Below are 5,417 nucleotides of genomic sequence, written 5' to 3' on the forward strand. Positions count from 1 at the left end.
TTTTATTAAGGCCCGCAGCACAAACTCAAAAGATGCTCCCGCTTAACTAAATACATTCGTAACGCGATGTTTTCAGCTACGCTGTCATAGTGAAACTATATTTTTTGCTCAGATCTGCCATTTACTTGAATGCGAAAGCGCCTATCAACAGATGTATTCAAGCTTTATTCATAATAACAGGATGTTATCGTCTGGAAGCTCTGAAGTCCGTCTTTGTTTAGCAAACTTTCTCACCTTAGTAAGCTTTATGTAACTTTAAAGCTTTATTTAGCAAATAAATATAGATACGTGCAAATAAAGAGAAACGCGTAAATTAATCATACACAATATAATCACAGTGAAATCGTTAAAATTGGGTACCTTATAATTAGGATATCTGTACAACCTACATCTGTGCCTACAATAGCAATAACAAAAATATCCAGCTGAACTCAACACTAGGGATCAAACGATACTCGATACTTTTGCTGCGATACCAAGTATTTTTTCACTCGATGCTTTTCAATCCGATACCAAGTAAGTATCGATACTTTTCTTTCGATACATTGAGAACCCTCCTGAAAACTTTTTTTGATTTTAAACGCAACTTGCACAATTGAAATGTCGTTTAGCACACTAACCGCCCTATTCCCACAACACTGACAAAATTCATCATATGACTATTGTCACAATTACTGCGCCTAAAACACAATATAAACATTGTTTCGCCGTTGTCACTTATTCAATAGGTCATAACAATAAAACTGACAATTGTCATATGATAGCTTAAAATAAATTTGCGGCATAGTATTAGGCGCAATAGTAAAGGCAATAGTCAGCCGCTGAGTTTTGTCAGTGGTGTGGGAATAGGGCGGTAAGGGCCGTTTTCACAAGTTGGTTGCATTAAAATTTATGATTGGGCGCGTTCATAAGACGTAGCTGTTTAGCTCAATAGCTACGAAACTGCTGGCAACTGTTGGACCCAACAATTACGTCTTAGAAACGGCTTGATGAATATGCTGTCAAATAAACAGCTGATAAATGTAAACAAATGAAATTGCAATAAATAGAGATAATTGCGCCGCTGGTACTTAGATCTCAACGCTGAGCTGCCGCCGTTTAGAAAAAATCGTTCAATGTTATAATGAATTAAAATAAAATATTATGTTTGTAGGCTAGTCTGATCTTTTCAGTTCTGGTGAGAATAAAACTACTTCATTCCACTTTTCACCCGACGTTTCGCTAAAACTTTTTTAGCATCCTCAGGGGTAGTGTTTATTTTATCTGTTACAACAAATATACAAAAATACAAAAAAAACACACACATTAAGTATTAACCGAAAAAACAAAAATGTATACATATATAACAACAAATTGAATTTAATGACAAACCAACTCACATTGTTTAGATATTCAAACATAGATATGTATATGTATAAATACTTAATCACTAAAAAAGAAAATATATCCATACCACTTGATGTGGTAGTTTTGTCAGTACTGAAAATTTCATTTTTGTAAACAAGTTATGTATGCTGCCGCAATGTTGTCTGTATCTTCCTTCTTATTAATTGTCATTTCTCGTTTTTGCATAATTCAAGTATATAATTATATAGCAAACATCTTAAAAAATATATTTATAAACGTGGTATTATTATAAAATATTTTAGTTACTTAATCACATCAGTAATATAAAATATAATAAATTTGTTTGCAACTGCCTCCTGATAAAGCGGCGTTGAATTTAATATAAGCGACGTAAATATTTTCGATCAGTGTTTATGCTAAGCCCAACACGTTGAGTTCAGGTAGCGTACTAATTTTCCGCTAGTAAAAATGGCGGACAGTTGCCAACTGTTGAGCTGAGCGGAACTACTCAACTGTGCGTTTCTAAGACAAATATCCAACGGTGAGGCAACAGCTACGTCTTATAAACGCGCCCATTGTGTCTAAAGTAAAGCATTTTATTATTATACCTTTCATGAGCATGAAATGGTATTATAACTTTGGTCCGATGTTTGTAAGTACCAGAACAAAAAGAGATAGACCCATGAAAATGTATACTTATATGATCAGAACGTCGAGCTGAGTTGATTTAGCCATGTCCGTCTGTCCGTCTGTCCGTCTGTCCGTCTGTCCGTCTGTCTGTCTGTTTGTATGCAATCTAGTCTCTCAGTTTTCGAGATATCCGGATGAAATTTGGTAGGTGGGTGTATTTTTATAATGTATTAATCATTTGTCGGAACCGGAAGAATCGGACCACTATAACATATAGCTCCCATACAACTGATTGTTCAGATATGAGATTTTTCATTATAACTTCTCCATTTATGTAGTTAAGAACAAGAAATTTCGCAGCACTTTCACCCATTATCAACAGAATACTTATAGTGAAAATTACAAAGATCGGGTCACTATAACCTATAGCTCCCATACAACGGATTGTTCAGATATAAAATTTTGCGTTATAACTCCTCCATTTATATAGCTAGGAACATGAAATTCCGCACTGTTTTCAATAATTATCTACAGAAAACTTACAGTGAAAATTAAAAAAGATCGGGTAACTATAACCTATAGCTCCCATACAACTGATTGTTCAGATATGAGATTTTTCGTTATAATTCATCCATTTATGTAGCTAGGACCATGAAATTTCGCGCTGTTTTCACTCATTATCAACAGAAGACTTACCTCGAAAATAATAAAGATCGGGTCACTATAACCTGCAGCCCCCATACAACTGATTGTTCAGATATGAGGTCTTTTATCATAACTCCTCCATTTATGCAGCTAGGAACATGAAGTTTCGCACCATTTTCACTCATTATTAACAGAATACTTACAGTGAAAATAACAAGGATCGGATGACTACAACATATATCTTCCAAACATCAGATTGTTCAGATATGGGATTTTACTGTAAAACTTCTTTATTTGAACAGCTAAAACCGATAAATTTCGTAAGATATTTTATAAATAATAATACAAAGTCTACTGAGAAAATCGTCAAAATCTATGCTGTATAAGCTTTATCTCCTATAGCACTGATTGTTCAGATACCAGTTTTTGCGATATATCTCCTTTATGTAGGAAACTAAACCCAATAAATTGTGTTACCGGTTTACATACCGATCACATAGCGGTGAAAATCACTTAGATTGGTGTCATATAAAGTATATCTTCCATACCTCTGATTGTTTAGATGCGATTTTTAATATAAGTATGTAACTCCTCTATCGATGTATGCAGATGTATTCAAAAGCAGTAATCTGTCAAAGTAAAATTTGCAGATGTTCATGAAAGGTATGAAGCCTTCGGCATAGCCGAAGACAGCGCTGCTCTTACTTGTTTTAAATTGGTTTATAACCAAGAAACATACATACGTCAAAAACCGATAATAGAAATGCTTAACTTTAAACATAGCTTTCTTTTTAATCCAACCTTTAAATATAAAGTGAGATTTGAAGTTAAAGGCTACATCAGTAAACGGCCCTAAGAAGGGTAAAGTCTTGGCTGCGCTCCACAATGAGAGAAACTCGACTTATCAGTAATCATTTACATACATATATGTATATGTATATAATTGCTCAGTCATACGACTTATACCTTGGTTATAATGCACGGGGCGAACCGTAACAAATCGCGGCGAATTCGTAAGGATCTATTGATTTTAGATGCTTCCGTTTTACGTTACGGTCAAGTGCATTATAATCGTTCGAATTCATTGCCCATACAATAGATAATTAAGTGACAGTTCACTCCGTTCCGTTACTTCTATTATAATCCAGGCAGTTGACTGTGTTTGTCACAAAAGTATAAAGTCCCTGCAGTGAAAAATTATCAATTGTTAAAACTAACCAACTTATAATTAGCTTTTTGGCGAGATTTCGATTAATACCTCACTTTTAATTAGCTATGACAAAACCAACTTAAAGTGAATTGTAAAGTCGTGCAGGAGTCATGCAGACGCAATTGGGAGTTGGTTTTCTTTACAAGTTTCTATTAAATATCCTCATACAAAAATTACTTTCAATACACTTTTTTTCTGAACTTCGCAGATTCTTTTTCATATTCAGGACAAATAAAAGGAAGATCGAAATTTTATACTATCATTTTGAAGTTATGTCTGACGGTGTTCGAATATGGGGCCACCCAGAGCAGAATATGTAAACAAATATGAAATGTAATAAAATAAAGTAAATAAATAAGTAAATAAAAAAGTAAAAAAACAAAAAAATATTTTGTTTTTCTTATTGATCTTTTATGTCCAAAAGTAGTTAGTTACAAGTTAGTTGACATGTAATGCAGAGGTATCCAGGTCTGACTTTTTTGCGGCCATCGCCCCACAAAAGTAGTTAGCTTTTTTCGAACAAAATACACAGTTAATAGTTAGCACTAGTGTTCGCGTAAACAGACTAAAGTTAGGTATAAGCTAACGTCACTCCCTGCAGGGGTGGCAGGAAATTCGATAGTGAGCAATATAATCAACACCCGTATCTTTCGCATCGTTACTTTACTGTTACTTTTGATACAAGCACTTGTACCTCACACGAATCATCGCAACGAATCTTGCAGCGTAAGGAAGTGTTTGTTCGTACATATGCATACATGTACATATATACATATGTATACACGCAACATACTTTTGTATCGATTCGAACAATTTGGTACAATCAAGCACTTGTACCTCACAGGGTTCATCGCAACGAATCTTCTAGCATAAGGAAATGTTCGTTCGCACGCAACACACTTTAGTATCGATACGAACAACAGTTTCGTTCCCGCACTATATATTCGGTTCTTTCCCTAACAATCCGGACCGGATCCGCTAATTAGAGAATAAGCGAAAAGTTTGCTCTCAAAATTGGAACATAATCCAGAAGTACGGGAATTTTTGTTTTGTTTTAATGCAGCATTATAGACAAATATATACGGAAATTTTTGGGAAAGTTTCATATTTAGACAACAAGTAGTTCTAAAGTTATAACAATATTATGGTGACAACCCCGAGCGGGCGCTCGAATCTAGGTAACAAATATTTTTACATAGCACTTGCACAAATAATTTTGGAAGTAATGTTAAGTGAAATATTGCAATTCATAAATTTATAAGTGTTATATAACTTATTAAAGTTCTTTGTTATAAACTTAAAACACATATGTACTTACATACCTACCTGCATCAGAACTGGAACGTACGGTGGAGCGTAGGCTTAACCGCCCTCCGACGAAATACTTTACGGTGGTACCAGGGGGATACGGTACAGCGGACATACATAGAGTTTTAGTTCGGATTAAAGTTCCACACTACGGGGTACAGGCTTTCCATGCTTTGTCCTGAAAAACTTACATACATATGTATGCGTGTAACTGCATACATAGTCAAAGTAGTTATTCGTACAGTGATTGTTTTCCGGTCATTTTTCACGAAAATAT

At 34.7% G+C, this 5,417-nt stretch overlaps 2 long non-coding RNA genes across 2 annotated transcripts; both read right to left on the reverse strand.

Annotated features, from left to right (window-relative positions):
* On the reverse strand, window positions 1-452 carry LOC118752525. The gene is made up of 2 exons (XR_004994700.1): window positions 361-452; window positions 1-261 (listed from the first exon to the last, which is right to left on the reverse strand). It is a non-coding gene; the product is annotated as an uncharacterized LOC118752525 (long non-coding RNA).
* Window positions 453-1,197: 745 nt separating this feature from the next.
* LOC118752526 lies at window positions 1,198-1,569 on the reverse strand. The gene is made up of 2 exons (XR_004994701.1): window positions 1,380-1,569; window positions 1,198-1,263 (listed from the first exon to the last, which is right to left on the reverse strand). It is a non-coding gene; the product is annotated as an uncharacterized LOC118752526 (long non-coding RNA).
* Between the last annotated feature and the right edge of the window lie 3,848 nt (window positions 1,570-5,417).

The sequence above is a fragment of the Rhagoletis pomonella genome, unplaced genomic scaffold, assembly GCF_013731165.1.
Source record: "Rhagoletis pomonella isolate Grant_MI unplaced genomic scaffold, Rhpom_1.0 Rhpom_scaffold_01601, whole genome shotgun sequence".
Taxonomy (NCBI): domain Eukaryota; kingdom Metazoa; phylum Arthropoda; class Insecta; order Diptera; family Tephritidae; genus Rhagoletis; species Rhagoletis pomonella.